Here is a 10,140-nt window from a genome sequence, read left to right on the forward strand (position 1 = left end):
TTCTGGGTATTGGCTGCCTGTAGGAAACCTGCATTAATCTGTTTCTCACTTTCCTCTTTGATCTGTAACAACATTTCTGGCCTCATTCGCCTGAGTTTTTGTTGGACCTTTATATTTTGGATTGATTGGAAGCTTGTGCATTACTATCTGCTCAAACCAGGCATATCTGATAAGACCAGGCGAAGATATCCTTGAACTCTTGAAGATTTATCATTCTTGTTTTATTTGGATTGTCAGAGTAGTACCAATTTTCACCTCTTTCATTTCTTCATGTTCCCAAATTCACAGTCTCAATCTCTTCTTTGTGAGGTAGAATTGTTTATCTTCTTTTTCTACCAGTCTTAATAATTCAGTAGGAACATCACATTCCAGTTCATCCTCACACCCATTGATTTCTTCCAGACATATGGGTTGCTCTAAATTTATCTCTTGATAATTTAGGAATAAACATGCTATTAACATGGTGACACCTGCAAATTTAAGTCAGACATTCTGAAAGAATATAGTAAATTTATGAAATAAATAAATGTAAAAATGTAAGAAAATGTAAAGAATGATTGCCATCTGAAATTTTAGAGAAAATTTCTTATATTAACCTAATTTCCTTTACAAGATAACAAAAAGTTTTCATACTTTTGAGCTAAACATAAAGATTAGTTTTGAATATTACTATGCGTTAATATTAAAAACTATAGGAAGGTCTTCAGTGGTCCAATTGTTGAGTGTTTCTCCAGGAAAACATGGGCGAATCCTATCCAAGTATTGCCAGTCTTGTTCATTCATGATCATGTTGATAAATAGTCCATTCATAGCTTCTTCAACTATGCTTTGATCTTTCGTCAACTTTCTTCTTTAAAGGCCTCACAAGCTGTTGTTCTACATTAATTGTTCCCCGGATCTGAATGTGGTCTTCAATTGTGGGAAAGACATGTGTTTCCCAAAGGATTTCTTTTCCTTTCAATCTTGCCTTTCTGTCTTCACACCTTCTTTCATCTCTTTGATCTTTGCTGAAAATTGGGCTTAAATCCAAGCCCAACGATCTTTCTTCATCTTTATACTTACAGGAACGCCATCCCTTGAAGATTCTTTCCTAAACCTTTCCCAGCTTTAGCTCCGATGCTAAGTTTGTCGTACCGTCATCTTGGTACAATCAGATAATCTGGGATATGGAATTTTGCTTCCTTCTGCAATAAAAGTTGCATTGACAAATTCAAGAGCTCGGAAAGAGCATTCAAGAGCATCATCATTGGTTTCAATATATGGAACATCACTTGTTACAGACGCAATGATTTCTTCTTCAACTCCGACACATATTAGTTGTCCATCAACAACAAATTTCAATTTCTGATGCAATGAAGAAGGAACGGCTCCTGCTGAATGATCCATGGCCTCCCTAATAAACAATTATGTAGGGTGGATGTCACCACAAAGTCAATATTGTACACGACTGGTCCAATTAACAACGGTATTTCCATTTTCCCAAGCACCTTTTTTGGTACCATCAAAGGCTCGTACTACATTCTGATAACTCTTCATGTTGATTATCCAAGGCATTCTTTGAAGTGTAACTAGAGGCATCAAGTTGAGAGCGGATCCATTGTCAATCAATACTCCTGGCAACACATGACCATGACAATGAGTCGTGATATTCAAAGCTTTTACTGACCCCATTCCGCCTTCAGGTATTTCATCATTCGTGAACGTTATGTAATTGTCAGCGGCTATATGTCCCACAATTCTGTCAAGTTTATTGAGGGATATATCCTCAGGGATAAATGTTTGATTGAGCATTTTCATCAAAGCATTTCTATGTGCTTCTGAATTCATCAATAGATCAAGAATAAATTCTCGCTTGTTGTTTGTGTAGTGTTCAACCACACTATACTCACTATGTTTCAGAATTTCAAAAATTCTTGAGCTTGTTTTTCTGTCACAGGATCATTGAATGCTGGAGGATTCATCAATACCTTCTGGGGTATTACCATGGTTTTTCCTTTTGTTTTCACTTGTTCCGAGGCATTGGATGTTTCGGGAGAGTAACATCTCCCACTTATTGTAAAGAATCTGACTTCACTCACTGCTTCAGACGTCGAACCCAAACTCTGTATTTTCTCTTCCATTTTTTCTAGAGAAGCAGTCCTCCTACCATTGAAACATTGGTAGTAATTCCAAGGTACCCTGCGGTATCTTTGTATGGAAATGGTAGGAGTGGTGATAATACTTTCGGCTTTATTGGTACAGGAATCACCGTAGATGATTTCACATTAATGATCACATGATCATTTGTTCTTTGACTAGGTTTAGAATCCTCTGATGAGCAAACATCATCTTCTTTTTTCCCTGGTTCTTCTTCAAAGAATTCTATTTCTCTGTTGTTCATCAATTTTTGCACCAAATCCCTAAACTCAAGACATAGTGAATTTCATGCCCTTCTCTTGATGATATTCACAATAATTCTTGCCTTCATTAGGCTTTGGCCTGAATTGTGTGGAATTATACCGGCTAAAGAGAGTTGTTGAAATACCCAAACAAAAGGAGATTTAATTTCAGAATATCAGTTTTTGCTTTCTTTCTATTCTCTTCCTGAATTGCATTCACGTTTATCTCCATGATTGGCAATGGATGATTGATGTAGATGGTGAATTGAATTCCAACTTTCCGTATTGATCAAATTTGAACCACCCTTTTGAATGCCAAACAGTTTTCAATAGAATGACCCGTAATTCCTCATGGTAAACACAGTGTGCCTTTACATCATACCATGGAGGGAATGGTTGTATGGGAACCAAAGGATGCCGTATGACATCTACTTTTAACAGCGAATCATAAATCTCAGCATGGTACTGGTAAAGGTGTAAAAGACAACCTTTCATTTTCCTTTCGAGATCCTCTGGACTCTGCTCGATTAGTGTTTGTTTCCTCTTTCTTAACCCTTGGCTGGGTTATTGTAACACTTTTCGATGAATCCTTATTGTAAGAGTTTGCATTGTTGACTTCATTCTCTTTTTTCCGGTACATAGGTCTTTTGGAACTAGACCCCTCATTTGATTCAATTTTGCCACTTTTCAAGACATTTTCAATGAGTTCTCCAGAAATGACCAAATCTGCAAAATTTCTGGTTGTATTCCCCATTAGATGATTTAATAAGGAGCTTTCAATGTATGAACAAATATTACTGTGGCCTCTTTCTCTGACAAAGGTGGTTGAACTTGGGCTGCTGTGTCACGCCATCTCTGAGCATACTGTCTGAATGTTTCGTTATTCTTTTTCTCCAAATTTTGGAGAGTCCATCTATCAGGGACCATGTCTGTTACGTGGCGGTACTGCTCTAGAAATGCTTTAGCCAGATCTTTCCAGGATCTAATGTTGGCTTTGGTCAATTGAGTATACCATTTTAAAGCTGGTCCTGTCAAACTATCTTGAAAGCAGTGAATTAACAATTTCTCGTCTTTCACATATCCTGCCATTCTGCGACAAAACATAGTAATGTGGGATGAAGGGCATGTAGTACCGTCATATCTATCAAATTCGGGAACTTTGAACTTGATGGGGAGGATTAGGTCTGGAACCAAACTCAACTCACTAGCGTCAAACCCATAGAATGATTCAGTTATTTCCACGGATTTCATTCGTTCTTCTAAGCTCTTGATCTGTCTGGTCAATTCTTCATTTACTTTTTCTTTCTCATTCAGCTCATTCAAATCTGGGATTAAATGCTCAGTATTAAATCCCCTATTTCACATCTGATATAAGTGGATTTTTGCTTGAAGATGCAGGATCCACTTGTCGATTTCATGTGATTTGGCTTCTTGAAATGCTGAAGTGCGAGCATTAATTTGTATAGGTGTAGTACCAGAGTGATAAATTGGTTCTGGTGGAAAACCTAGAGGATACATAGGTTCTTGGTCGAAAGATACAGGATTTTCATGCATTTTTCCAATGATAGCCTGCCTTTTAAACATGTCTTCTATTTTCTGCATCATGCTGTCTTGTGAATTTGCAATATTGGCTTCAATTTTTTCCAGCTTCATTCTCATTTCTGCTTGTTCTTTATTATGTTGTTCCTCAATACGTTGTATTTTATCCTCCATAATTCTCTTAGTAGCTTGTCTAGTACCGTGATGTTGTATTTCTCTTTTGGCCAGAATAACTACGATTGAAAAATCTTTTGATATTATTTTTTCCAAATTTTAATTAATGAATTTTATCTTAAAAATAATATCCATAAAGAAAATCATGAAATGAATAATGAATGTATGCAAAATGCATGTATGCAAAAAAGTATTGATCCCAAAAAGTTAACTGTCATAGAACAACTTTTATCGGCATACAAAAGTTTCTTTATAATAGTTCATAACTACAGATAAGGCGTAGCTTTCCTATTAAGCTCTATAATTTCTTTCATTAACCATGACACCTTCTTTCCAAACTTAGAAACTGGATCAACGTGATGCTCAATTATTTTAGCTTCAACAGCTAGTTCCCCAACATACCTAGCAACTTCGCTCATTTGTACCATGGCCTCGAACACCATATTACTTCTTTCTTCACTTCTTTCAACATAGAAATCAATTGACTTTTGCCATTGTTCATTAGTTCTTTCAAGAGTTTGCTCTAATTCAGTGATTCTGACTTGACAATTGTGCAGAATTTTTTCAAGATCTCTAATGTGTCTTCGTAGTGAACCACTTTCCTCATTACTTTCCTTGAGATCATTAGGTCCTAGACGAACCTTTTCTTGAAATAATGATTCTTCAAGTTGCAAAATGTAAGCGTTAAACTCTGAGTTTTTGTTTCTAGACTGATCCAGATCTTCTTCAAGTTTTGTTCGTGCTTCTTGCGTTCTTTGATTAATCTTTTGGATTTGAACATTCTTGTTTCTGCATCTTTGCATCCAATTGCTAGCCACTTCTTGCTCTACCTTAATTTTGGTGTTGAAATTCTTTCTTTCCAGCTCCCATTTTTCTTTTTCAATATTGAATTCTTCAATCTTTTGGCCCCTGACTTCAAGTTCAGTAATCAGCTGGTTCATTTCAGATTCAAATCCCTTGAACATGATATTTTTCTCACCTTCAAATTTATCAAAGATGTCATTCTTCATCTCTTCTAAATCTTTGGCTCGATCCCTTTCTCTTTGCATTTCATTCATGATCTCACGGTGTTCAGCTTTGTGTTTTATAATTTGCTCTCTTCTGTCAACCTTAAAATCCTCCATTTTTTGTTTTCCTTTCTCAAGGCTTTTGAGTAGACGGCTATTCTTTCCCTTCAGATCTTCAACTCAACTTTTCTCGATGTTCAATTCTCTGGTCATCTGTATTGTTGATTGGCTTGGTCCTGATGCTTTCCGGGATTTATATAACTCTTGGTAATTTTTCTTTAATGCTCTAAATTCACCATCAACTTTTTCTTTGTTTTCTCTCAACATTGCACATTGTGATGAATGAAAGTCAATATCAACACCCAACATAGCTCTATCTCGTCTCATTTGCTCTAATTCTCTTGACCAACCTTCTCTTTCTGTTTCAAACTCAGCTCTCAGGATTTCAATCTCTGATGGAACCACCTTAATGCGATCTTCCATAGAGATATCCTCTTTTTGATCTGGTAGAGGAATATTTTCATTTTTCCTGACAGATCTCCATTCCTCATAATCAGGAGTTAGCATTTCTTTTGCTGCTTTAGCTCGGATACAAAAAGTTGTTTTCCAAGCTGTAACGGCTTCCATGATATTTCTTTTATAATTTTTGCCGTGGAATGCGAACTCAGATGAATGTAATCCAGCGGTGATAGGTACAAATTGACGACCTTCATACTGTCTTATGACCAGAAGTGGTGCATATCCAATTCCTCCCCATAATCCGAGCAGCATTATCCAATTGTAATCACCATATTTGTAAAAGAATTCCCTTTGGATTTGCCACGGGGCTCGCCAAACAATGTCATTGCTTTGCAGATTTCAAAAGGCATTAATCCACATATCTTTCTTAATTTCTTTCGGCCATTCTTGCTCCAGAAATTCTTTTAATGGTGAGTAATCCGTATTAAAGCGTCGGTATAAAACCTTTTCTGTCCTCCAGAAATGGCTAATGATCCAAATATATAACAACTGGGTACACCCTGAGAATCGTCCACCTCCTAGCTTTCTGCAAACATTTAACGATCTGAAAGTCTCTGCTAGAATTGCAGAAGCAGGATTAATCTTTTTTTGTAGCTGTTCAAACAAATCTACTACTGCAGCTTCAATATATCCCAATACTTTTGGGAAGATGACCATACCATACATACCCAGAGCAAATAGATCGAATCATACTTTAGTGTCTGGATGACTCTGATAAGTCTTTAATGGTGGTCCAAGCAATGCCTTCGCTTTCGCCTTTTTGTTTTGTACGGGATGCCACCCATTCTTCCCGTACCCCGGCAATCTTTGCTAATTTAACTCGAAAGGGTTGAGTTTTAATTGACTTTGAATAGATTCGATTCTCCAAAGCCCCTTCTATATGTAGCAAAGTTGTGTACTCTTCAATAGTAGGGACCAAGTCCTCCTTATTGAGAGTGAAGCAATTGTACCATTGATTCCAGAATTGAATTAGGGCTCTGAGTAATTCATCATCAACTTCGACATAGAGCAAATATGGGATGTCTCCGTAAGTCTGATAAAACTGCAATTTTTTGTTTGAGTCCCAACTTTCCCAAATGCTTCGCAAATCTTGCATATCATTTCTTTTTAGCGAAACTGGAGCATAACTGGCCAAGTCCGATACATAATCATCTTGCAGACTGTCTCCTCCTTGTCTTTGTAAGTCCTCAGCCCACTGTCTTACTTCTGAGTTTAGAATTATTTGATTTGAACACTTTTTATCCATGGATGAAGGATTTCCAATGAGACAATTAACACGAGGATCAATGCCTTTTATCCTGTATAATGCTATGCAAACAGAAAAAATAAAGAACACACAAAAAGAAATGAATTAGTTTACATAATAAAGAAATTTAATAATAATATCTACCTAAATATTTTTATTTAAACATGCTTTTTCATAATTTAAATAATTTAAATTTACATGTAATTTAATCAGTAAGAGAATAAATAAATTAACAGGAAAGTTAGAATTCATTTCTCCTGTGTGTACACCTATTTTGGACAAAATTTCAGCATGGCTTCAGATCGGAAGAGTTTCTAGGGTTTATTATATGCAAGGTTTTAGATCTAAGAATAAAGGTACCCGAATTGTCCTTGTTAGTGCCCCTTGGGCTGTTAACCCTCAATCCTAATCCATCACATACTAAAGTGGATCGAGTTCAATTCGAGGGGATACATTTCTCTATGCCTGACACGGAGAATAAATTCTCACGAAGACATAAAGTATATGAACCCCGAAAGTTACTTGCTAGGTCTGACACGGAGAATAAATTCTCACGAAGACGTCGCTTTCACTCCCACTTAAAAGGGACAAACTCAGAGCTTTATGTTATGCAATGCAAGTGTTGTGTGAGGAGAAATGTTCAAACCTCTAACAAATAAATAATAAAATTTAATATTTGAAAATAAAGCATTAAATAACATATAAATAAAATAATAAGTATATATATAAAAATTTTGAAAAGAAAGAATTAAAAATTAAATATATGAATTTTTAATTTTCTAATTGATAGAGACAATTAATAATTTGTTTTAAAGTTTGACCAATCCCCAGCAGAGTCGCCAAGCTGTCGTAACTGGTTTTCGTTCGGGCACAAAATATTCATTTGGCGGGAAAATTGATGTGAATAAATGGTTTTGAAAATAATTTGGGAGTCGCCATCGACCTTTTGGGTCAGGTAGGTCGAATACCTAAAAATTATTTTTTAAAAGAGTTTTAAGAAAACATCAATTAAAAAATGAACTGATCTGCGTTTATAACCAAAAATTCGTTCTTTTTAATAATAAAAAGGGATTCGTGGTCGGTTACGTTTAGGGAAGGATTAGCACCCCTACAACGCCCAAAATTGGTACTTTTTTTATTATAAATTGTCTCTATTATTAAAAATTTTAAAATTCAAAATATATTTAATTTATAATCCTATTATTTCAAAATTATATAAAAAACATTTATTTAAAAATATCGGAAAAGGACTTCTAGGTGCCTTAAGACAGCTCTTTTCTTTGATATTAATAAATATTAATTTGAATAAAATTAAATAATAATTTTTTATAATATTTAATTTTAAAATATCAGAATAGGACATCCAGTTGTATTAAGACTGCCCTTTTCTTTGATATGATAAATAAATATTAAAATAATTTATTGAAAAAATAAAATATTATTTATTATATTTATTTATGACTACATAATAATAATAAAAATATTTAAATATATAAACAAGTAAAATTAAAACAATAAAAATACAATTAGAACGATATATTTAAAAGCAGTAAAATAAATGAAAATATTTAAAATTAGTGACTAAATTATAGTAAAATTAAAATTAAATACTTAATCCTAATAAATTATTTAAAATTATAGGGATTAATCATGCTATTTTCCTTATTTATTAATTTAGTGACTAAAATAAACTTATCTAAAATTCGAATATCAGATTAAAATAAATTAAAAATATAAACTCGAGATTAAAATATTAATTATTAAAATTAAGGGATTAAATCTGTTATTTACCCTATATATATTATTTTAATATAAAGGACTAAAATAAATAAAATTAAAATTAAAGAACCGAATTAAAAGGATTATAAATTGATTTAGTGACTAAAATGTAAAGTTTACAAATTTGAGGGATGGCGGACAGGTTTTAACAATTAAAAAATTACACAAATAGCCCTCCCCGAAACGACGTCGTTCGGGAAGGGCTATTTAAAGCCAAAATCGGCTGGCCGAAGGGCCAGCTTCATTTCTCATCTCTTCCCTCTCTCTCTCTTCTCTGAGAGAGAGAAAATTCTCTCGCTTCTCTCTAAAATAGAGAGAAGCTATCCGGCCGGTAGCCGCTCGCCGGCGTTCTTCCGCCGCCGGCCACCGCCTTCGGTGGCCGGAAAAAATTTTTTTTATACTAAAATATAGATCGGACCGTCCTAATGACGGTTCCGATGGTTTTTTCTTTTAAACGGATCCCGATCGGAGCAAATCTAAGAAAAATACCTTCAGTTTTCGAAGGTTTTGGTGACGTTTGAAGAGGTCCGGTGGTCGTAGCTTCCTCGGTAAGCTTCTCTCCTCCCTTTTCTTTTGTTTTTGGTTGCTGGTTGTTGTGAGTTGGTCTCTTTTTTGGTATCTTTGCTTTCGGTTTTTTTTTTTGTCTCTCTGGGTCTGTTGGCTCCTTTCTCTTTTTCGCAGATGGGGTGATGGCTTTATAGCATCACCGGTGTGGCCATCGGACCGGGTAAAAGAGTACCCTTCGGTGAGTCACCGGACTCCCAGTGGTGACTCATCCTAGGGGCATAACGTGGACGGCTGGCGTTGGAACTTCTGGAGCCTTCGGTTGGGGCGTGGCAGCGGCTGGAGCGACGTGGAGCGACGGCAGCTGGCGTAGTCCCTAAGGTATCATAACCCTAGGGTTTCCTGCTGGAACCATCTGGACCGTTGGATCTTGCCAGATCCAACGGTAGCAAGCTGAGGCGGCTGGGGGAAGAGGGAAACCCTAATCTGTTAGGGTTTATTATGGGCTTCTGGATCTGGGCCACCAAGTTTGTAATTGGGCCTCCATTTGAGTTTTATAATATTAATAAATAATATATATTAATAATAATAATAATTATAATTATAATTATAATAATAATTATAATTATAATAATATAAATAACATTTAAATGAAAAAAATGAATATCTTCAGTTTGTGTTGGTCTAAAGATTATGAAGTTTACTTGGGGTGCTTCCCCACATATGAGTGAAATTCACAAGTCCAAATCCGCTCCATAACCCGACCTTTATTCTTTAATTTATTAATACTAATCCAAACACTTAATCTTCTATATAATTCAGCCATAAACTTTCATATCAGTTTCTTCATCCTAAGGGAAAGGCTCCAATGGTTTGGTTGCATCGATAAGTTCATCTACCGGAATCTTCGGGTTCCGAAGTTAAACTCGACTAGTTTATGAGTTTAAGATATCTTGATTATCTCGAAATTGTATTCCGATACACAGAGAAGCTG

The sequence above is a fragment of the Hibiscus syriacus genome, unplaced genomic scaffold (assembly GCF_006381635.1).
Source record: "Hibiscus syriacus cultivar Baekdansim isolate YM2019G1 unplaced genomic scaffold, ASM638163v2 tig00111298_pilon, whole genome shotgun sequence".
NCBI lineage: Eukaryota > Viridiplantae > Streptophyta > Magnoliopsida > Malvales > Malvaceae > Hibiscus > Hibiscus syriacus.